This window comes from Phocoena phocoena, chromosome 8 (genome assembly GCF_963924675.1).
Source record: "Phocoena phocoena chromosome 8, mPhoPho1.1, whole genome shotgun sequence".
Classification (NCBI taxonomy): domain Eukaryota; kingdom Metazoa; phylum Chordata; class Mammalia; order Artiodactyla; family Phocoenidae; genus Phocoena; species Phocoena phocoena.
The window spans coordinates 69,904,354-69,930,137 of NC_089226.1; positions in this window are offsets into that span (position 1 = coordinate 69,904,354).

Below are 25,784 nucleotides of genomic sequence, written 5' to 3' on the forward strand. Positions count from 1 at the left end.
CTTGGTAGGTGTGTGTGTGTAGTGATATATCATTATGGTCTCAATTTGCACCTCTGTAACAAGAAATGATGTTGAGTGTTTCTTTTGAACATTTGGACACCCCATTTTGTGAAGTGCCTCTTTAAGCCCTTTTTGTGTATTTTTCTATTGGATTGTTTTTCATTTTCTTACTGTTTTGTACAAATTCTTTACATTTCTGGATACTAAACTTTTGTCAGATATGTATTATAAATATCTTCTACCCTGTGGCTTTCCTTTTCCCCATTTTAATGGTATCATTGATAAATTCTTAATTTAAAAGTATTCCAGTATACCAATCTTCTTCTTCATGGTTTGTGCTTTATGTGTCCTACTAGAATAATTTTTTTTTTTGCCAACCTGAGGTCATGAAGATATTCTCCTATATTTTCATCTCGAAGCTTTATTCTCTTTTCACATGTAGAGCTATGCTTTCTGGGACTCCATCCTTCCCATGCTGTACTACAGTGTGACTGCTCTTATACATCAAGTGGCTATATGTGTGGGTCTGTTTCTAGATTTTTTATTCTGTTCCATTGGTTTCTTTGTCTATCTTTGGGCTAATACCACACTACGTTTACTACTGTAGCTTTATAACAAGTCTTGATGTGGCACAGGGTGTGCTTGACCTATGTTGATCCCATTGCCTCTAGTGTGAAATACAAACTCCTTACCGAGGCCTACAAGGCCCACAATCTTGTCCCTGCCTATGTCCCCAATCCCATCTCTCCACTCTCCTAACTCACTACGTCCCAGTAGGCGTTTCTGTTCCTTTGAAAACAGACATTCAAGGCTTGTTCCTGTCTTAGCACCTTTGCACTTGCTGTTCTGTTTCTCTGGATCTCTCTTCCCCAGATCATCACAGGGTTAGAGCCTTCTGTTATTTCAGATGCCAGATGAAATGTCCCTTCCTCAGAGACTCTTCTGATCACCTTCCCTAAATAAATTTTCCCTCTCCCTTCTGCCCTTGCCCACACTCTGTCACCTTGCCCCGTGCAATTATAAGACCTACCAGTATCTGAAATAACGTTTATTTATTTATTTGGCATATTATAGTTCTTCCTTCCACTAAAATGTAACTTCCAATGGCCATAGGACCTTGTCAGTCTTTTGTATCCTTGCTGGATGCTTAGCTACTAGAATAGTGCTTGGCACATAGAAAGTTCTCAATAAATTTTGGTGGGAAGAATTTGCTTTTCTTTAATTCATAGGTCTCAGTATCCTCTGGAGACTTTCTTCCTCTTCTCGGTGAAGCTTTTGAGATATTTGAAAACAGCGACCATTTCTCCCTGAAACTTTCTCTTCTTAAAATCAAGTGTCTTTAGTTGCTTCCACTTATACATGGATGCATTTTGGCTTAGCTGTTTTGTTTAATCATGCAGTGAGTTCATCAACACTTTAGATCACACTTTGTACCTTCTCTCTGTGAACCTGTTCCTACCATATACACACAAATACATCTTGCCTTGCCTGACGCTGCTCATGGCCAGGAGACTCAGGAAATGTTTGCCAAATGAAAGGCTGAATGTAATGTGCTACAAGCAAAGAATCCCTGGTGCTCAGGCCTTGGAGGGTGAAAGGATCAACATGGCTTCCCTGGCCAGATTTATTACTCTCCCTTTCACTAAATTCTGTCGTCCACACTCCCAGGGCCTTTGTAAATCACTGGGTGTTATTCCTTCACTTACACATTTTTTATGACTGTCCTTTTAGGACCACATAAATCACATGTCAAATCAGGTTATTAGCGGGAGCTATTTTTTCTCTCCTGTCAACAACCTGGTATTTTAATTCACTTTGGACTTTTCTATTTCTATTTGTAACCCTTCTCTGGGATGTTGGATGCTGGCAGAAAGATTTGCTCAGAAGGAAAATCGGGGGGTAGGGGGGAGAGTTAGGCCAGATATCAGACAACAAGTGTATAGTCTTATAATTATGAGAATGGTATAAAAAAAGAATCTTCTACCTTTGTCACCGAAAGATGACCTTAATCCCTGGGTTAATCAGGAGGCTTTCCTTATTAGCTAAGGAAAAATGAAGAATTTCCCTCAGGAACATAGAACTGGAGAAATATTTGGTTTAGGGTGGAGATTAAAGGTCATTCCATCATTCAAAACATATTTGAGTGAACCAATAAGGAAATATGAAGAGGGAGGAAGTTACTTGTTTAAGTTAATGGCAGAGATGTGCTATGAACTCACACCTCTTATTATTTTAGGTGTTAAAAAGAAATTTTAATGTCAAAATACTATAAAATACAAAAATTTAAAAATCCCTCATTTTCCCACTATCAACTATTGAAAATGTTAATATTTTCACATACTTTTTACTTCTAGACCCCTTTGATTTCCATCTTCAGTCTGACCTTCACTCCCTCTCCATATATGGGCTCACTATTACGCTTTGTATGTTTTCTTCCCAGACTTTTTTCTTTTCTTTTCTTTTCTTTTTTTGTGGCATTTATTCCCGGGCCATAAATTTTTGTTTCTTCAGTTTCTTCTAGGCAACCTCCTCTTCTGGTTTAGGAACAATCTGTTCTTTTTCAGTAAGGATCAGTTCAACGTGGCAGGGAGAGTTCATGTATGGGTTGAGTCGGCCACGAGCTCTGTAAGTCCTGCGCCGCATCTTGGGGCCTTTGTTCACCTGGATGTGCTCAGTGACCAGAGAATCTGCATCTAAGCCCTTAAGTTCAGCATTACTCTCTGCATTCTTGAGCATGTGCAGTAAAAATTCAGCACTCTTTTTGGGCCACCAACCGTGTGTCCAGCCCCACTGTTTGGCCTGGGCACACCTACCAACTCCACCATTGTAACCATGGAATGGCACACATTGCTTCTTTAAAGAGACATCCTTCAGATACTTGGTGGCTTTTCAGATATGCACACCCTTAATGGCCTGGGCCCTTTCACCAGTGTTCTTAAAGTGAACACGAAGATTTGAACCTCTTGACTTGCATGATTTTGTGGGGTTTTCTGGATCAAATGAATAGCGAACCATTTTTAGAGGTCACCTCAGGCCGCTTACCAGAAAAGTTCCCAGCCTTTTAAAATATGTACTTGTGCATTTTTGTGCATATCCATAGATTTCTATAGTAGTATTTTTTGTGTGCTTTTAAGATTTATATAAATATAATCACAATGTTTATAGCAGTATGCAACTTGTTTTTTTCACTCCACAGTGTTTTTTTAAGGTCTTTCCATGTTAATTCACATAAACCTACATCTTTATTTTAATTGCTGCATGGAAGTTATGTACCCCCAGTTTTTCCTTCATTCCTTTTTTTGATGCACATGTAGATTGTTTCTGACTTTTCTAATTATCAAATAATGATATTATGAACATTCATGTAATGGTCTCAGTGCTTATATGTATGATTATTTTTTTAGGTAAATAACTAATCCTAGAATTGCTGGGTCAAGGGGTATGCACAGTTTTAGTTTTAATAGAAACAGTCAGGGCTTCCCTGGTGACACAGTGGTTGAGAGTCCGCCTGCCGATGCAGGGGATACGGGTTTGTGCCCCGGTCCGGGAGGATCCCACGTGCTGCGGAGTGGCTAGGCCCGTGAGCCATGGCCGCTGAGGCTGTGCGTCTGGAGCCTGTGCTCCACAACGGGAGAGGCCACACACAGCAGTGAGAGGCCCGAGTACCGCAAAAAAAAAAAAAAAAAAAAAAAACCAAAGAAACAGTCAAAACTTCTCCAGAGTGGCTGTACAAACTGTATTAGCGGTGAATAGCAAATGCTTTTTTCAACAAGTCCTTGTTGAAACACTTAATATTATCAGAATATTTTAAGTTTTCCAATTTGACAAATTAAAAAAATTCTCATTTTTGTTTTAATTTCACTGAGCTTGAAATTACGCTTTTCTTATGTATACTGATGATATTTAAATTGTCCTATACCCTTTGTCCCATTTTTTATATTTTTATTATTGCTTTGTGGGAATTCTTTATCTATTCTGGATCTTGAACGTTGGCTGGTTATTAGTCACTGCAAGTAACTCTCCCCATTTTATGGCTTGTCTTTCTGCTTTGTTTGTAGGGTATCTTATTAAATGGACATTTTCAATTTTTAATGTAGTTAAATTTATCATTTTTTTCTTTATGACTTGGTACTTTTGCTGTCTTTTTAAAGAAATTTTTGTCACTTCTGATCAAATATGTTCTTTTTTTTCTAATAATTTAAAGTTTGACTTCTAAATTTTGGAGTTTTAATAAATCTGGTATTTATTTTTGTGTATAGTATGAGATAGGGATTTAACTTAATTTATTTTTTGTCTAGATAACCAATGTTCTACACCCATTAATTAAGACTATTATCTATTCTTTCTTCATTACTTAAAATGACACCTTTGTCAAATACTAGATTTCCATATATGTATGTGCTAGTCTTTGGACTCCCTAATTCATTCCATTCATCAATTAGTCTATTTTAACTTTGTTTTAATTTTAATATCTGGTAAACTGAGATATCTTACTTATTCTTATTTTCAAAATGGTCTTGGTAATGTTTCTTTTTAAAAATTAACTTTTAAAATTTATATATGAGAAAAACACACAGGTTTTAGATGTACCATCTGTTGAGTTTTGATATAGCTATACATGTGTAACCACCACCACTACAAATATGTAGAACATTTCCATCATCCCAGAATATTCCCCTAAGGCCCCTGCAGTGAATATCCCACCCTACCCCAAAGCAGGACTGGAATATAATGAGTTGAGTAAGGCAACTAGGATGCAAAATTTAAGGAAGCATTTGCTCACAATTCTGCAAGTGAGTGCTTTCTTAAATCACGTGCGATAGGCTTTTCACTAGCCTAGCCCTAGTCCTGACCTTCCATCAAAGGCAACTGCTGGTCCAATTTCTATCATCATAAGAGAGTTTGTTTAGCCTGTTATGCACTTCATATAAATGAAATAATAAAGTAAGTACTCTTTTGTGTCTGACTTCCTTTGCTTAATGTAATGTCTATGAAATTCATCCATGTTGTTACGTGTATCACCAGTTGGTTAATTTCTATTGCCTACTAGTGTTCCATACTAGAATTTACCAAACAAAAAACTATTTATTCATTCATCTGTTAATGAACATCTGGATTGTTTCCAGTTTTAGTTATTATGAATAAAGTTTCTGTGAATATTTGTACACGTCTTTTTTTGTGGACGTATATTTGCATTTCTCTTGAGTAATGTCTAGGAGAGGACTTTCTGGGTCATAGAATAGGTGTTTGCTTAACTGTAAAAGAAACTGGCAAATTATTTTATAAAATGATTGGAAAATTTACTCTCCCACCAGCAACTGGAGACCTCCAGTTTTCCACATCCTTATTAACTAGTCATAGTTTGCATGAAGTTGCATTTCCCTGGCAGCTAAAGTCCAGAATCTTTTCATGTGTTTATTAGTCATCATAACTTCTGTGAAGTACCTGTATATTTATTTGATTGATTGTCTTCTAATTATTGATTTTTAAAAGTATTTTTTATATATTCTAGAGACAAGTTCTTGTCAATTATTATTATGACTTTTTTTTTATCCTGGTCAGTAGCTTGAGTTATTTTTAATGATGTCTTTTGAAAAGTAGAAGTTTATAATTTTAATAAAGTCCAATTTATTTTTTCTTTATTATTTTTGTGTCCTATCTGCCTACATCTGTGATTGCTAAGATTTCTCCTAAATTTTCTTTAGAAGCTTTATAATTTTAGTTTTTATGCTTTTAAGATCTATGATTCACTTTGAATTAATATTGAGTATGGTATGAGGTAGGGGTCCAAGTCTCTTATTTCCCTGGATATGGATATCTAGTTATTTAGCACAATTTGAGGAAAGGGACATTATTTTCCCATTGAATTGCCTATTAAAATCAATTGAATGTATATGTGTGAGTCTATTTCTGAGCTCTCTACTCTGTTCCATTGATCTAATTTTCTAAACTTCCACCACTGTCATACTGTTTTGCTTTATAACAAGTGATGAAATCAGGTAAAGTAATTCTTCTAATTTTGATTTTCTTTTTAGTGACTATACATCAATTTGAAAAGAACTGACATCTTAACAATATTGAGTGTACCAATCCATGAATATGGTATATCTCTCCAAGTATTTCGATATTTAAAAAGTTTTTTTCAGGAATCTTTGTAGGTATTAGTGACAAAGTCTTACACATCTTTTATTTACATATTCCTAAGTATTTTATAATTTTTGTGTTATTTTAAATACAATTTTTAAATCAGTGTTTTTTATTTTTTATTACTAGCATGTAGAAATGCAATTTATTTTTGTATATTGCCATTTTATCTGTAACTTAGCTGAATTTACTTACTGATTTCAGCACTTCTTGTAGAGTTTTTAGGTCTTCCATGTAAACCAGCAATCTTCAAAACTTTTTTAAATCTCAAGAGTATTTTAGACTCTTACCAATTTTGGGGAAACCTAAAGAGCTTTTTAATATGGGTTAGATTAATTGTATACCTACCCATTTAGAAATATAATCAAAAATTATTTAAATATGTGTGCATCCATTTAAAATAGCAATAAACCCATTGTACATAAACATAACACATTTTTATTTTTAAAAAACTCTACTTTCCAAAACAAACAAAATAGTAGAATTGTTTCATATTTTTATAAATTTCTTCAATGTCTAGCTTAATAGAAGATGGATGGATTCCTTTTTTTTAAATTTATTAATTTATTTATTTTTGGCTGTGTTGGGTCTTCGTTGCTCTGCCCGGGCTTTCCGTAGTTGCGGCGAGCAGGGACTACTCTTCATTGCAGTGTGCAGGCTTCTCATCGTGGTGGCTTCTCTTGTCATGGAGCACAGGCTCTAGGTGCGCAGGCTTCAGTAGTTGTGGCACACAGCTAGGTAGTTGTGGCTTGTGGGCTCTAGAGCGCAGGTTCAGTAGTTGTGGCGCATGGGCTTAGTTGCTCTGTGGCATGTGGGATCTTCCCAGACCAGGGCTTGGACTCATGTCCTCTGCATTGGCAGGTGGATTCTTAACTACTGTGCCACCAGGGAAACCCCCTGGTTGGATTATTGTATCTGTTTCTACATTCTTTCTGTTCCAATATCACACATCATGCCTCTGGAGAACTACACTGTACACTCATGAGGCAATGTGGATAAAAAAAGCAAGTAACATCTTAGTATTACTTTGAAAATGTCTTTTACCTCATGGACTCCCTAAAAGAGACTCAGGGACCTGCCAGGAATCCTTGGACAATACTGTAAGAAGCACTTTTGAGAGCAATTATATCAGCTATAAACAAACAAAATGAGTTTTACTCTCCCAATTCAATTTTTATATCATTTTTTTCTTGTCCTTTTGCTTTGGCTAAGACCTCCACTACAATGTGTAATAGAAGTAAGGAGAGCAGACATCATCACCTTATTCCCAAACTTGGGGAAAAAGTTTTTAAAATATTACCATTTACTATGATGTTTTTGTAGATGCTTTTAAGTAGATTGAGGAAGTTTCCTGCATTGTAGTTTTCTGATGATTTTTCTTTTGTTTTATCATGAATGCCTATTAAATTTTGTCAAAATGCTCTTCAGTATCTATTGAGATGACTATATAATTTTCTTCCTTTTTCTGTTAACTGTGGTAAATTACATTGATTTATTTATCATTGATGAATCAACCCCACATTTCTAGGATACACCCCACTTTGTACATATTTTTATATATTGCTGGATTAAATTTACTAATGTTTTAGACAGCATTTTTGCACCAATGTTTGTAAGATTTATTGGCCTCTAATTTTCTTTTCTTGTAATATCCTTGCAATGTTATTGCATTTATGTTGACCTCACAAATTCACTGAGGAAACACTCGCTCCTCTTTTATTTTCTGAATGAGTTTGGTTAGATTGCTATTATTTTTTTTAAGGTTTTGATAGAATTCACCAGTGAAACCATCTGGGTCTAGCTTTGTGTAAGTTCTGATTATAAACTTCTTTAATAGATATAGGCTGTTCACTTTTCCTATTTTTAGTTCTTGTGGCAGTTTTGGTAATTTGTGCTTTCCAAAAAAGTAGTCATTTTCTTCTATGTTGTTGAATGTATTTACATGAAGATGTTTACATTATTCTCTTATTACCCTTTAAAGTCTATCTTATCTTCAATAATATCTACTCTTGAATTTCTGGTATTGTTAATTTGTATTTTGTCATTAATTTTTTAAGGACTTTGTTAATATTAACAATTTTTAAGAAACAAATTTGGGTTTTGGTAATAGGCGCATTTTTTTTTCTATCATTGATTTCTGTTTGCATCTGTACTTTTTTAATCATCAGATTTAACTTCCTTGTTTTTTGTTCCTTCTTAATTCAAAGATTTAGTTCATTGATTTTGAATCATCTTCTTTTCTAATATAAGCATTTTAAATGCATACATTTATCTCTATGACTGCTCTGGTTGCCTCCTGTATTTCTTTTATCATCATTCAATGCAAAATAATTTTGATTCCCTATTAATTTCTTATTGGATTTGTATATTATTTAGAAACGTGTTTAAATTGCAACTATTGGGGGATTTTAAAAGGATATCTTATTACTATGGTTTTCTGATTAAAACACTTGAGTCAGAAAATATACTCTATAAGATTTCAATCTTTTGATGAAAACATAGGATCTATCTTGGTGAACTTTTTCTTTTTTTAACATCTTTATTGCAGTATAATTCCTTCACAATGGTGTGTTAGTTTCTGCTTTATAACAAAGTGAATCAGCTATACATATACATATATCCCCATACCCCCTCCCTCTTGCGTCTCCCTCCCACCTTCCTTATCCCACTGCCCTAGGTGGACATAAAGCACCAAGCTGATCCCCTTGTGCTATGTGGCTGCTTCCCACTAGCTATCTGTTTTACATTTGGTAGTGTATATATGTCCATGCCACTCTCTTACTTCATCCCAGTTTACCCTTCCCCCTCCCCGTGTCCTCAAGTCCATTCTCTACATCTGCGTCTTTATTACTGTCCAGCCTGTAGGTTCTTCAGAACCTTTTTTTTTTTTTTTTAGATTCCATATATATGTGTTACCAGACAGTGTTTGTCTTTCTCTTTCTGACTTACTTCACTCTATATGACAAACCCTAGGTCCAGCCACCTCAATACAAATAACTCAGTTTCGTTTCTTTCTATGGCTGAGTAATATTCCATTGTGTTTATGTGCCACATCGTCTTTTTCCAGTCATCTGTCGATGGACACTTAGGTTGCTTCCATGTCCTGGCTATTGTAAATAGAGCTGCAGTGAACATTGTGGTACATGAGTCTTTTTGAATTATGGTTTTCTCAGAGTATATGCACAATAGTGGGATTGCTGGGTCATATGGTAGTTCTATTTTTAGTTTTTTAAGGAACCTCCATACTGTTCCCCATAGTGGCTGTATCAATTTACATTCCCACCAACGGTGCAAGTCCACACCCTCGCCAGCATTTCTTGTTTGTAGACTTTTTGATGATGGCCATTCTGACTGGTGTGAGGTGATACCTCATTGTAGTTTTGATTTGCATTTCTCTAATGATTAATGATGTTGAGCATCCTTTCATGTGTTTGTTGGCAATCTGTATATCTTCTTTGGAGAAATGTCTATTTAGATCTTCTGCCCATTTTTGGATTGGGCTGTTTGTTTTTTTGATATTGAGCTGCATCAGCTGCTTGTAAATTTTGGAGATTAATCCTTTGTCAGTTGCTTTGTTTGCAAATATTTTCTCCCATTCTGAGGGCTGTCTTTTTGTCTTGTTTATGGTTTCCTTTGCTGTGCAAAAGCTTTTAAGTTTCATTAGATCCCATTTGTTTATATTTGTTTTGATTTCCATTTCTCTAAAGGTGGGTCAAAAAGGATCCTGTGATTTATGTCATAGAGTGTTCTGCCTGTGTTTTTGTCTAAGACTTTTATAGTGTCTGGCCTTATATTTAGCTCTTTAATCCATTTAGAGTTCAGTTTTGTTGTATGGTGTTAGGGAGTGTTCTAATTTCATTCTTTTACATGTAGCTGTCCAGTTTTCGCAGCACCACTTATTGACGAGGCTGTCTTTTATTCATTATATATTCTTGCCTCCTTTATCAAAGATAAGGTGACGATATGTGCATGGGTTTACCTCCGGGCTTTCTATTCTGTTCCACTGATCTATATTTCTGTTTTTGTGCCAGTATCATACTGTCTTGATTACTGTAGCTTTGTAGTATAGTCTGAAATCTGGGAGCCTGATTTCTCCAGCTCCATTTTGCTTTCTCAAGATTGCTTTGGCTATTTGGGGTCTTTTGTGTTTCCATACAAATTGTGAATTTTTTTGTTCTAGTTCTGTGAAAAATGCCATTGGATTTTTGATAGGGATTGCATTGAATCTGAAGATGGCTTTGTGTAGTACAGTCATTTTCACAATGTTGATTCTTCCAATCCAGGAACGTAGTATGTCTCTCCATCTGTTTGTATCATCTTTAATTTCTTTCATCAGTGTCTTATAGTTTTCTGCATACAGGTTTTTGTCTCTTTAGGTAGGTTTATTCCTGGGAATTTTATTCTTTTTGTTGCAGTGGTAAATGAGAGTGTTTCCTTTATTTCTCTTTCAGAATTTTCATCATTAGTGTATAGGAATGCAAGAGATTTCTGTGCCTTAATCTTGTATACTGCACTTTACCAAATTCATTGATTAGCTCTAGTAGTTTTCTGGTAGCTTCTTTAGGATTCTCTATGTATAGTATTGTGTCATCTGTAAACAGTGACAGCTTTACTTCTTTTCCGATTTGGATTCCTTTTATTTCTTTTTCTTCTCTGATTGCTGTGGCTAAAACTTTCAAAATTATGTTGAAGAATAGTGGTGAGGGTGGACAACCTTGTCTTGTTCCTGATCTTAGAGGAAATGGTTTTAGTTTTTCACCATTGAGAACAATGTTTGCTGTGGGTTTGTCATATATGGCCTTTATTATATTGAGGTAAGTTCCCTCTATGTCTACTTTCTGGAGGGTTTTTATCATAAATGGGTGTTGAATTTTGTCAAAAGATTTTTCTGCATGTATTGAGGTGATCATATGATTTTTATTCTTCAATTTGTTAATATGTTTTATCACATTGATTGATTTGTGTATATTTTGAAGAATAATTGCCTTCTTGGGATAAACCCCACTTGGTCATGGTGTATGATCCTTTTAATGTGCTGCTGGATTCTGTTTGCTAGTATTTTGTTGAGGATTTTTGCATCTGTGTTCATCAATGATACTGGCCTGTACTTTCCTTTTTTTGTGCCATCCTTGTCTGGTTTTGGTATCAGGGAGATGGTGGCCCGTAGAATGAGTTTGGGAGTGTTCCTCCCTCTGCTATTTTTTGGAAGAATTTGAGAAGGATAGGTGTTAGCTCTTTTCTAAATGTTTGATAGAATTCACCTGTGAAGCCATCTGGCCCTGGGCTTTTGCTTGTTGGAAGATTTTTTTTCAAACATCTTTATTGGAGTATAATTGCTTTACAGTGATGTGTTAGTTTCTGATTTATAACGAAGTGAATCAGCTATACATATACATATATCCCCATATCTCCTCCCTCTTGCATCTCCCTCACACCCTCCCTATCCCACACCTCTAGGTGGTCACAAAGCACCCAGCTGATCTTCCTGTGCTATGTGGCTGCTTCCCAGTAGCTAGCTGTTTTATATTTGGTAGTATATATAAGCCCATGTCATTTCTCACTTCGTCCCAGCTTACTGTTCGAAGATTTTTAATCACAGTTTCAATTTCAGTGCTTGTGATTCGTCTCTTTATATTTTCTATTTCTTCCTGGTTCAGTCTTGGAAGATTGTGCTTTTCTAAGAATTTATCCATATCCTCCAGGTTGTCCATTTTATTAGCATAGGGTTGCTTGTAGTAATTTCTCATGATCCATTGTGTTTCTGCAGTGTCACTTGTTACTTCTCCTTTTCTATTTCTAATTCTGTTGATTTGTGTCTTGTCCCTTTTTTTCTTGATGAGTCTGGCTAATGGTTTATCAATTTTGTTTATCTTCTCAAAGAACCAGCTTTTAGTTTTATTGATCTTTACTATTGTTTCCTTCATTTCCTTTTCATTTATTTCTGATCTGATCTTTATGATTTCTTTCCGTCTGCTAACTTTGGGGTTTTTAGTTCTTCTTTCTCTGGTTGCTTTAGGTGTAAGGTTAGGTTGTTTGAAATGTTTCTTGTTTCTTGAGGTAGGATTGTATTGCTATAAATTTCCCTCTTAGAAGTGCTTTTGCTGCATCCCATAGGTTTTGGGTCATCATGTTTTCATTGTCATTTGTTTCTAGGTATTTTGGGATTTCCTCTTTGATTCCTTCAGTGATCTCTTGGGTATTTAGTAGCATATTGTTTAGCCTCCATGTATTTTTGTTTTTTACCATGTTTTTCCTGTAATTGATATCTAGTCTCATAGCATTGTGGTCAGAAAAGATACTTGATAGATATGATTTCAATTTTCTTAAATTTACCAGGGCTTGATTTGTGACGCAGTATATGATATATCCTAGAGAATGTTCCATGAGCACTTGAGAAGAAAGTGTATTCTGTTGTTTTTGGATGGAATGTCCTATAAATATCAATTAAGTCCATCTTGTTTAATGTATCATTTAAAACTTGTGTTTCCTTATTTATTTTCCTTTTGGATGATGTGTCCATTGGTGAAAGTGGGGTGTTAAAGTCCCATACTATGATTGTGTTACTGTCGATTTCCTCTTTTATGGCTGTTAGCATTTGGCTTATGTATTGAGGTGCTCCTATGTCGGGTGCATAAATATTTACAATTTTTATATCTTCTTCTTGGATCGACCTGTTGTCATTATGTAGTGTCCTTCTTTGTCTCTTGTAATAGTCTTTATTTTAATGTCTATTTTGTCTGATAAGAGAATTGCTACTCCAGCTTTCTTTTGATTTCCATTTGCATGGAATATCTTTTTCCATCCCCTCACTTTCAGTCTGTATGTGTCCCTAGGTCTGAAGTGGGTCTCTTGTAGACAGCATATATACGGGTCTGTTTTATCCATTCAGCCAGTCTATGTCTTTTGGTTGGAACATTAATCCATTTATATTTAAGTTGGTTATCGATATGTATGTTCCTATTACCATTTTCTTAAGTGTTTTGGGTTTCTTACTATATGTCTTTTCCTTGTCTCGTGTGTCCTGCCTAGGGAAGTTCCTTTAGCATTTGTTGTAATGCTGGTTTGGTGGTCCTGAATTCTCTTAGCTTTTGCTTGTCTGTAAAGGTCTTAATTTCTCCATCGAATCTGAATGAGATCCTTGCTGGGTAGAGTAATTTTGGTTGTAGGTTTTTCCCTTTAACCACTTTAAATATGTCCTGGCACTCCTTTTAGGCTTGCAGAGTTTCTGCTGAAAAGATCAGCTGTTAACCTTATGGGGATTCCCTTGTATGTTATTTGTTGCTTTTCCCTTGCTGCTTTTAATAGTTTTTCTTTGTATTTAATTTTTGATAGTTTGATTAATATGTGTCTTTGCATGTTTCTCCTTGGATTTATCCGGTATGGGGCTCTTTGCTTTGCCTGGAATTGATTATTTCCTTTCTCATATTAGGGAAGCTTTCAACTATAATGTCTTCAAATATGTTCTCAATGCATTTTTTTTTCTCTTCTTCTTCTGAGACCCCTAAAATTCGAATGTTGGTGCATTTAATGTAGTCCCAGTTGTCTCTGAGAGTGTCCTCAATTCTTTTCATTCTTTTTTCTTTATTCTGCTCTGCAGTAGTTATTTCCACTGTTTTATCTTCCAGGTCAGTTATCCATTCTTCTGCCTCAGTTATTCTGCTATTGATTCCTTCTAGAGAATTTTTAATTTCATTTGTTGTGTTGTTCATCATTCTTTGTTTGCTATTTAGTTCTTCTAGGTCCTTGTTATATGTTTCTTGTATTTTCTCCATTCTGTTTGCAAGATTTTGGATCATCTTTACTATCATTACTTTGAATTCTTTTTCTGGATGACTGCCCATTTCTTCTTCATTTATCTGGTCTGGTGAGTTTTTACCTTGCTCCTTCATCTGCTTTGTATTTCTCTGTCTTCTCATTTTTCTTAACTTACTGTTTTGGGGTTCTCCATTTCTCAGACTGCAGGTTCATAGCTCCTGTTGTTTTTGGTGTCTGCCCCCAGTGGCTCAGGTCGGTTCAGTGGGTTGTGTGGGCTCCCTGATGGAGGGGATTGGTGCCTGTTTTCTGGTGGATGAGGCTGGATCTTGTCTTTCTGGTGGTCAGGACTGTGTCCAGTGGTGTGTTTTGGGGTGTCTGTGAACTTATTATGATTTTAGGAATCCTCTCTGCTAATGGGTGGGGTTGCGTTCCTGTCTTGGTAGTTGTTTGGCATAGGTATCCAGCACTGTAGCTTGCTGGTCGTTGAGTGCAGCTGGGTCTTCGCATTGAGATGGAGATCTGGGAGAGCTTTCGCCATTTGATATTATGTGGAGCCCTGAGGTCTCTGGTGGACCAATGTCCTGAACTTGGCTCTTCCACCTTAGAGGCTGTGGCCTGACAGCTGGCCGAAGCACCAAGACCCTGTTAGCCTCATGCCTTAGAAAAAGAAAGAAAGAGAGAGAGAGAGAGGGAGGGAGGGAGGGAGGGAGGGAGGGAAGGAGGGAGGAAGGGAGGAAGGAAGGGAGATAAAGTCATTAAAATAAAAAATAAAAAATAGTATAAAAAATTTAAAAAGTGATAAGGTTGAAGAAAAAGAAGGAAAGAAAGAAGAGAGCAACCAAACCAAAAAATAAATCCACCAATGATAACACACACTAAAAACTATACTACAAAAAAAGCAGACAGAGAGAACCCTAGGGCAAATGGTGAAAGCAAAGCTATACAGACAAAATCACACAAAGAAGCATACACCTACACACTCACAAAAAGAGAAAAAGGAAAAAAAAGAAAAATTATATACATGTTTTTTTTAAAAAAAGGAAGAGAGCAACCAAACCAATAAACAAATCTACCAACGATAATAAGCTCTAAATTATAAACTAAGATAAACATAAAAACAGAAACAAATTAGATGCAGAGAGCAAGCCCCAAGTCTACATTTGCTTCCAAAGTTCACTGCCTCAATTTTGGGATGATTCGTTGTCTATTCAGGTATTCCACAGATGCAGCGTACATCAAATTGATTGTGGAGCTTTAATCCACGGCTCCTGAGGCTGCTGGGAGAAATTTCCCTTCTTTGTTTGCACAGCTTTTGGGGTTTAGCTATGGATTTGGCCCCGCCTCTGCATGTAGGTCGCCTGATGGCGTCCTAGACAGGATGGGGTTAAAGTGGCAGTTGATTAGGGGGCTCTGGTTCACTCAGGCCAGGGGGAGGGAGGGGTACGGAATGAGGGGTGAGCCTATGGTGGCAGAGGCCGGCGTGATGTTGCAACAGCCTGAGGTACGCCGTGTGTTCTCCCACAGAAGTTGTCTCTGGATCATAGGACCCTGGCAGTGGCGGGCTGCACAGGCTGCTGGGAGGGGTGGTGTGGATAGTGACCTGTGCTTGCACACAGGCTTCTTGGTGGCTGCAGCAGCAGCCTTAGCATTTCATGCTCCTCTCTGGTGTCTGTGTTCATAGCCACAGCTTGTACCCGTCTCTGGAGCTCGTTTAGGCGGTGCTCTGAATCCCCGTTCCTGTGCACCCCGAAACAATGGTCTTTTGCCTCTTAAGCAGTTACAGGCTTTTCCCTGGACTCCCTCGCAGCTAGCTGTGATGCACTAGCCCCTTTCAGGCTGTGTGCACACAGCCAACCCCAGTCCTCTCCCTGGGATCTGAACTCCAAAGCCTGAGCCTCAGCTCCCAGCCCCAACCCGTCCTGGAAGGTGAGCAGACAAGTGTCTCAGGCTGGTGAGTGCTGGTCGGCAGTGATCCTTTGTGCAGGAATCTCTCTGCTTTGCCCTCTGCACCCCTGTTGCTGTGTTCTCCTCTGTGGCTCCGAAGCTTCCCCCCGACCCTCACCCTGTCTCCGACAGTGAAGGGTCTTCCTAGTGAGTGGAAACTTTTCCTCCTTCACAGCTCCCTCCCCAAGGTGCAGGTCCCATCTCTATTCTTTTGTCTCTATTTTTTCTTTTTTCTTTTGCCCTACCTATATATGTGGGGAGTTTCTTGTCTTTTGGGAAATTTGAGGTCTTCTGCCAGTGTTCAGTAGGTGTTCTGTAGGAGTTGTTCCACGTATAGATGTATTTCTGTTGTATTTGTGGGGAGGAAGGTGATCTCCACTTCTTACTCCTCTGCCATCTTGAAGGTCTCTCCTATCTTGGTGAACATTTTACATGCACATGAAAATAATATGTATTCTGCAGACATATTGCTTAATTTTAAACTAAGTATGCATATTAAAAATTTATAGGTAACTACTAAAAATCAAAATAGAATGGATAACTTATAAACCAAAGGAAGTAAAGAAAGCTTGATGGTATTAATAGAAAACAAGAATGAAAAACTAAATAAAGATACTGATAAATAAAAATGACAACATAATAGAGTAAAAATAAATGAAAATATTTCAACAATTATAATGAGGTAAACAAATTTATTCTCCTATGAAAGATGGTAGTTATCAGATTTAAAGAAAACAGCAAAATTGTTATATGCTATTTATAAGAAATGCAACTAAAATGCAAAACATAAAAGTTGAAAAAAAAGGAAAAGAAAAATATATTAGACAATTGTCAAATGAAATTATTATAGTTGTATTACTAACAGACAAAATAAACCTTACTACAAAAACCAATATTAGAAGGAGAGTAACTCTATAATGATAAGAGAAAAAAAATCAGTAAAACGTAAATATTTTAAACTCATACTCTTAATAATGTAACTTCAAAATAAATCATGGCATAATTGAAAGATATTTGAAGATAAATTGTTAAGTCCACAAATGCAGTGAGAAGTGTTAATTCACCTCTCTCAGGGACTGATAGATAAAGCAGCCAAAAATTCTAAGGCTTTAACAACACAACTAAGAATCTATATCTAATTCTTATGCAGAACCCTAAATTCAGCTATTAGAGCAGTGGGTTTAAATTTGAATGATATCAAAATCGCCCAAAGAGTTTGTTAAAACAGAGTACTGGTCTCTATCCCTAGAGATTCTGGGGTGGGGCCTGAGCATTTGCATTTTTAACAACCTCCAGGTAATGCTGATGCTACTGGTCCAGGGACAACGCTTTAAGAGACCATTATAGTAAAAAATACATTCCTTCAGGTACACATGAAATATTTTGAAAGGTTGAGCATCTACTGGTCCACAAAACATCTCAAAGCATATTCCGAGAAGTCAGTGTCATATATACCATGTACTCTGACTTCAATGAGGTTATAAATCAGTTTACAAAAGAGAACCCAAATCACCCACAAGAACAGACACTAAACAAACACACATTAAAAAAAACAACTCATGGGTCATAAAATAAATCATAATAAGAATTAGAAAATATTTAGCACTAAATGTTGCTAAATAAACTACATGTCAAAACTTCTGGGGTGCAACTAAATTATAGGATAAACAAAACTGAAAATAATAAATTGAAAACTTTTCTGACAAGGAAAAAAATGAGGGAGAGAAGGCATAAATGCAAAATGCCACAAATGAAAAAGCAGACCTAGCAATAAATACAGTAGAGAGGTAAGAAATTAGGAGAAAACACCATGGCTGCCTGCATGGCCAAACATTTGGACACAAGGTTAGTCTTCCCAAGTCTGCTGCATTAGACTTATTGGGCCTTTTAAAAAATAGTGATTCCTAGACCCCTCTCCAATGAAATAAATCAGAATCTCTGAGGGCCAGGCAGGTCATTAATTCCAGCAGGGAATTCCAATAGGCAACCAGAGTCCAGAGCCACTACCCTAAGCAGTTACAGACTCAGGAGAGAAGCTCCCCCCAGGCTGAGGCATCAGCCCTCTGAAGTATTGGTAAATCACAGAAGGCCCCTGCCCCCATCAACAAGACATGAGTAGCAGACCCCACAGAACCCTAAAATCTGTCACATGTCCTTCTCCATCTCCACTACGGTGAAATCTAATGTCACCATGATGCTTAAACAGCAGAGGCTACTCTTCCTCTGTGACTAATATTACTTCCACAGAAATGAGCATCATTTTCCAGCCAGTGGTCCTGGGTCTCTTTTCCTCTGAGTCAACAGTACATTTTTTATTCTCTCCTGTGTGATCCTGATTTATTCTTGAAATCAGAGTTGAGAAGACAAGTAGTACTTTCTTCAAAATAAACTTAATTAATGATGGTTGCTACATATGGAGCCTTGTATATGTGATGCAGGGGAAGATTAAGACAGGCAAGTCCCTAAGACCTTACAGTCTGATTGAGTATAAAGGATTCGCATGCACACAAACACATGTGAATGCACACACATGCATGCACATGTGAGCACACACACACATATTTATTGGGTTGTGTAAGACAGTCTGACTAAATGTGGGTTTGACTGGTGATATCAGTCAGGGAGCAGGTGTAGGAAAAAAAAGAAACCATTTTAACTATTTTAAGAAAAGAGAGATTTAATACAAGGAATTAGGTGTTTGCAAAGTCCCTGGAAGGTCTCAAGGAGCAGGCTTTAGGCTAGATCTCCAGAGATGATTCTAGAGTGCCCATGCCTAACTGATCCACTGAGAGAGCTTCCATTTCTGCTTCATCATTTGGCAAGAAGCGATATCAGGAAACTTCTGGACCAACTGCCAGCCCTAGAAGCACACCCACAGCGCAGTGATTTGTGAGTCATGAGCCTTGGCCAGAAGTGTTGGCTCCAAAACCAGGCTGTGGCTTCTAGATCTACTCCAGAAAAAAAAAAAACAGTTGCTTCACTGTCATTCACAGATGCCATGCCTTCCCCCTAGTTAACTCATTTCCAAATTCTAGTCTCCCAAGAGTGCATTTTACTGTTGGAATCTAAGGCAGAAGTGAAACCATAACTGTAAGGCAGTCTGGGAGGCAGCTGCTAGCTTTCCAGGCCTCTGAAGTCAGGAGGAGAGTGAGCCAGGCAAACTCCCTTATGGGAGGTGGGGCATCAGATAAAGAAGAAAACATGTGAACCAAACTCTTGAAACCTTGATGCCTTCCTCTCTTGCTCTCCCATTGGATAGATAACAAAACAAACTGGCCATCAGGACCCATCGACTTCTACTGCATAAAATATTTCACATGGGTCTCCTCTTTCATTTTCTTCTGCCAGTCTCTTTGATCAAAGTTTCTTCATATTTTGACCTAAGTCACTGCAAGAGCCTTCTGACAAATCTTTCCATTTATAATTTTATTACTATAAACCATTTTGTACAGTATTTCTACATGGATCTTTAAAAAATATAGTTCCTTGATCAATACATTCATCTAACTGTATCATAATTGCTCGAGGTCATAAGCATTGTCTTCATTGTCTTTTGTTCTCATCTCTTGTCATATAGTAGATATTCAGAATCGTTGTTGAATGAATGAACAATAACAGCATTTCCCAAGTGTGATATGCGTATGAAAAATGATTTAAGGTGGTACATGGGTGAATTATTTTTATTTTAACAGATATATCACTATATTAAATGTAATAGAAAATATAACCAGTACATCAAGCCTGTGAAATTATAGATGTCATTTAGGATGAGGCTAAAGTAAAGAGTGAGTGCATGTGAAGAAGACAAAAGGACATTAGAGTTAAACATGGGATGAAAATATCATAAAAATTCATGATGACAGAGTATGAATAACCAATATTGGAAGCAACTACTAGTGTTACTCTTTGGCTGAAAGACGTCCAAGGCCCCCAACACCTTGAGGTTAACATCCAACCTCCTGAGTGGAAATCCTCTCCCACCTGTTTCCAACTACCTACTCAGCCTCATCTTTTGTCACTTCCATTCCATTCCCCAAACTGTATATCCTACACAGCCACATGAAAATCCTTACTGCTCCCCCAATGTCATTTTCACACACACCCTTGTCTTTGCACATGCAGCTTTCTGCCTGAAATGCTTGCTCTCCACTGCTTCTCTGTTGAGTAGGGGAATTCCTATTCATCCTTTAAAACCCAACTTAGATGTCCACATTGCAACTGTAGTAAGCTAAAATAGAGAAGCCATAGACAGACACAAGGTTGTATCCCAGAGAGGCCCTCCATGTGAAGTCAAGTTTATGTAATTTCATCGTGATCTGATGAGAGGTCTTCCCATTTAGCGATGCCAAAACTCCATTTTTGTCCTCTCTCCGAACTGATTGAATTCAGAAGGAATGCCCCACATGAGCTCAATAAACTCTCCTGGTTCATCACTAGACACCATATCCATATCCATATATGTTATCACTAAGGCTCTTTCTTTCTCAGTGCCTTTGACCCTGTCCTCATGAGGATGAAGCACCAGTCTCTCTCCATGGGCTCACAGGTGACCCAGTCATCTCTGCAAAGTCTCAGGGGCTTCTAAGTATCAGTGCATAGAATTGGCATTTCATAGCTAGAATAACACTATTTATATTTTGCTTATTTTTTGGAGTGTACAGAAGCTTAATTGAAGAAAAATTGAAAATATAAAAAATTATAAGAAATAGAAATAAATATATCACTCATAATCCCACTACCTAGAGGCAAAAAAAAAAAAGTACTAATGTTTTGTCACATTACCCCTCAGTCTTTTCTCCACTCCTTTCTGCCTCCCAGTTTTATATACTGTACTTGTATTCTGCTTTGCTCACTTACCATTACTCTTCTGTGTTATTAAAAATTCTTTTCAAACATTAATTGCGTTAATTAAGCATACCTTAACCACCAGCTATTTCGCTATTTCCAGGATATTTATTACATATAATGCTGCAATAAAAAATTTTGTGCATAAATCCTGGACTGCATTTTAGATTCTTTTCCTAGCACTGGTACCTAGTTGTGAAATCATTGGTTCATAAGTTGTGAATATTTTAAGACCAAATTAGGAATACTTCTGCCTCTAGATTTCTATTTCAGGGCTTTTTCCACTTCAACAAATTATTACTCTCCTTTGTCAAAATCCACGTGAAGAAAAAAATCACAGGAAGTTTGTCTCCCCAGACTGGCACAATATTCTCATAGCACACAATTGAAGCCACTGACACTCTAGAAGTCTCTTTAGAATCCCCCATAATGTGCCTCCTGAGTCCCTCTTGTCCTGATCTGGAAAATCCAGGTGTCCGTGCTATTGGTTTATACCTGCCTCACACTTTTGGGTTAATATCTTGGTGGGACTCTGCCATCTTTATGTTTATTTTTTCAGGTAAAGTTCTGCAGGAAATCTTGCAGTCTGGCAAGGATATTTTAACTGCCCCTCAGATATTCTGGAGCCTTCATTCCCTGGTTTCCACTGACCCCACTGGAAAGAGCTCATTGCTGCTGGACACAATTACCATAAGAACTTGTCCTTTCATTTCTGGGATGTAGGTGGCATAGTCACATAGCTGATTCTGTACTGACTTTATGCAAATCGCAGTGGACTCCTTCCTCCTCTGTCTGGACACATGCTTGATGAGTGGGCTGCATTTTTGTGAGAAAAACAGTGTGCACCTTCTTCCAGGTGGCTGTAGCCCTGCATCAAAGCACACTTGGAGTTCAGTCCTTGCCTGCCTCCCAGCTGGGCACCTCAGGGTCAGGGCAATCTGCACAGGGAGGTCGGGCCCTTGGTATTATTCTCCCAGCCAGGGATTTTTCCTGGGTTATCAGTGTGACCCCTTTAAGACCCTTCTTTCAGCAGTCTTTGGATATAAGTGATGGTATGCTCCTCAGATAATGTCTCTGGACAGAAAGGACAGCCTGACATGGAAGAAGGAAATAAAATGGCAAAGGTGAGAGAGATAAGGTCTTTCCTCCTATTCCTATGCCAAAGAGGATTCTGATGGGACTGTAAGAGTAGGTGTGGCCCTGCTTCTCCCTTATTCCCCTGGACCTTCCATTGTAGAGTCTGGCAGCCAGTCGCCAGCATCTGCATCTCTTTGCCTGAAGGTTTTTTTTTTGTGTGTATGTGATTGGAGCCCCATCACACCCTCATGCACAACAGGTCAGATCACTGGAGAATTAATGCCCCTCCTCCAGCAGCCCTTATCCAATGAGTGCCAAGATGAGAATTGGTGTCAATGTAGCCCAGCTGTCTGGCCCCTCAGGTGCCATAACTCTGTAGTAAGCCCTCTACACAGGCCCCCAGGGTTCTCCAGCAGGAAGCCCAGTTCCCCACAATGGAAACTCACTTGGTACTATACTTTTTCTTGGCCTCTTCCATTTCTTATTTTACCTTCTCCTTTATTTGTTCCCTAGGATTACCTCCTGTATTCGTTTGTTTGGACTGCCATAACAAAATACCAAAGATTGAGTGGCTTAAAAAATAGAAATTTATTTTCTCATTGTTATGGAGACTGAGGGTCCAAGATCATGGTGCCTGCAGTGTTAGTTTCTCCTGAGGCCTCTCTCCATGGCTTGCAGATGGCCACCTTCTTGCAGTGTTCTCACGTGGTCTTTCATCTGTTCAGCATCCCTGGTGCTTCTGTGTATGTCCTAATCTCCTCCTTTTATAAGGACCTACCGTAATAGTCTCATGTTAACTTAATTACCTCTTCAAAGGCCCTGTCTCCTATTACAGTCATATTATGGGGTTAAGGCTTCAACATATGAATTTTGGGGAAAATTCAGTCAATAGCAGCTATTCTACCAAGCTACTTGTTCCTGAATCCTTGTCCCAAAATATGACAGCAAATAAAATAGCCACTCTGAATTAGTGACTGCGGAGGAGCCTTTGGATTAGAGAGCATGGGGAGGGATCCAAACACCTTGCTGAGATTAGCAAGGCCCAGGAAAGAAGCCCATGTTGAAAATGTCTCATACGTTTTGTTACCCTAGAGAAGGCGGGGGTGAGTGGAGAATTTACCAGCTTTGTACTCTGAGATATTGTTAAATATTGCATATTTTGATTATAAATCTTCCTAATATAGTTGTGCTGAGTAGCTCTTGCGAGATACTTGCTGGGAAAAGATCACGCCCTGGTTTATTGTAGTAAATATTTTCAATAAAAAAGATGTATATAGAGAGAGAGATTATCTCTGTCTGTCTATCTATCTATCTATCTATCAATCAACAAAGCAGGTTAATTCCAAACTTCTTCAGCCAAGTTCTTTGGAGACCCGCAACGAATAACACAGAAAGAACAGGTAGTCAGTATCCCTGTACCTTGTTAATATGTTTAAAATTGGATTAGACTCCATAAATAAATAAAGTTGGGTTTCTTGGAAGGTCCAGGACTTGCTGTTCTGAAAATTAGTAAGATTCCAGTGGATGCCGAGCAAATCTGCACAAATGGCAGAAATACACAAGGGAAGGCAAAAAGAGGCCCGGAATTCTGAAGTCAAAGGGCATAGTTGGGCAGCAGGCAGGTGGGCAGAGTTGGTAGCCATGGCTGTGGCTGCTCAGATGCCCCTCCAGTCTTGCCGGTCCCTGACCCTGTCTTCCATGTATAATGGTGCTTTGAGGCCTGGAAGTCGGGCTGAGGGGCCACCGTTGCAATCAATGAGCTCATTACCCTGGGAGATGGTTTCTTCTCCTTTCAGCTCTTTTGCAGATTTCATTTGCATTTCCCCAGACCTGTTTTTATTTCCATCAGCCTGGGCTGCCTCACAGTCAGGTTACCTCCTTGATATTGCTTCTGGTTGGGCCTGTTTGGGCTTGCTTTGGCAGCACAATCCCAAGTGTCATTCAGGCAATTAAATAAGGTATTTTATTTTATTCAAGGGGGCTGTATCATGCCTTTTTCAGGAGCTATTTGATGGGAAGTGGGGCAAAAAAATGTCCCTTGAAAATGGCATCCCATCTGTAGCCCGATGTGAAAGGATCACAGAATTAGCTTTTCTTTAACACTATTATATTCTTTCAATAGGGTGTAAAGTTTTAGGAGATGAACTTTCATGCTCCATGTCACGGGAGCAGATTGGTTTTGCATGTGTGACAGAGCAGGCCCTGAGACTCCAGCCATGGGGGGGATGGTGCAGAAACACAGAATTCTTAAGTGAGTCAAATGTCTTTCCAAGGCCTTCATCTGCAAAAAAACTTTCCCTGGATTCCCCGTGTCTGTTTTCCCTAATTTGTTCACTTTCTTTTAACTCTAATTTGCAGAGTAACCTTGGGCAGCTGTTCCCTGTTCTTGTCTAGAAGTCCACTTCTTCGTTAAAATGTGAATGGAACCATGATCCTATGCATGTTGAGTGCCAACTCCAAATGTAGGCCATTCCAGGTCTTTTTGTCTCTTCTTGCCTTCAGTTTCCTTGAAAAGGAATCTGCTTTGGTTTAGATTCATCTACCAGGAGACCGAGGTCCCAGACCTCCCTGTGTTTGAATTCACAGAGAGTAATCTATGGGTTTACAGCCCCACCTACTATGAGGTCATGGTTGGAACATAGGAGTCATTTATTTTGTGTCCTTTGCTCCTCTCCACCCTTCATCGTTTGTAGAATACTAAATTAATTTTTAGACTAAAACTTAAGGGATTTTGATATGAAAGTTGCCTGGAACATGGAAAAAAACAGAATATAATATCTAGAATAATATTTGTTAAACCTTCTAAAAAATGGAACACTTTACAATAATTTATTCATAACTATAAAAATTTTCTTGTACAACAAATATAAGGTAAAAAAAATTCCAGGAGTATATAGGGCTAACAATAGTAAAGTCAGCAAATTAGCTGTTAGAATAGCAAAGAGGAAACATTCTAATTGGCCTTAAAAACAGAAATTCTGGTACTATTTGAAATCACTTTGTTATACACAAAAAGCATTGTTTTCTTTCCTTTGTAAAGAATTACATAGCATATCTGAGTATATTAGCACTTGGTTTCCACAAGGTCTGTGTTCTAATAGATGTATATCTGTACGAAGCAAATCTCTCAATTCATGGTGAGGTGCAGTCTATATACGAGTGTAACTACTATTGTACAGGCGTTAGTTATAGAGAAGAACATTTTTGGAGAACTTCCTGGCACGAAGAATAGCAGGACTAATGGAAGGTGAAAAGACCTTTCAGAGGGGTTCTGAAAGGACGCTTTGAACACAGGAAAAGGCCAGAAAATGGTAAACTAAGCTGGCAATTCAGAAAGAAAAGAAAAATAAATTTCCCTTTCCCTTGTGTTTTTCTCTCATTATCCTTAGTGTGGAGGGAGTATAATTGAAACTCTTGGATGTTCAGTGTGTATATAGCATAGCTCCACTGCCTTCTGCCTCTGGGGGTTAGGTACTCACCAGAGTACCTAACTGAGGACTGGTCCCTGTGTTCTAGGCGTCTCAGGGTCCTTCCCCTGGGGCCCCAGTTATGCCACCAAAACTGACCTAGCTGATCACACTTTGGAACTGCCAGTCCATCAATAAGAAACATTATTGAAATCTCACTTAAGGCAAAGCACTGCTAAAGATGGAAAGAGTTTTAAAGAAGATGTCACTATGTTCAAGGAGATCCCAGTTGATTTGAGAAGATAAGGCATAATCATGTGGAAAATCAAATATGAAAAAATTCATAACGAGTTTAAAATATTAGTATAAAAAGTGCCAGAGAGGGCTGGATAGAACGCTTACCACTCCCCATCAGCCAGAGTGACTGAATCAACAAGCTGGCCTACATACTTCAAAAGATCTGCCTTCATATCCAAATTTTGCCCCACCCCATCACATGTTGGCTGCTAGTTGCCTGTTCTATAAGCCTTTGTTTCTTTAGGTACAAAATGCGCTTATATTACCCATAGGATTATTACCCTATGGATGGTATCATAGGATTATTAAGGATTA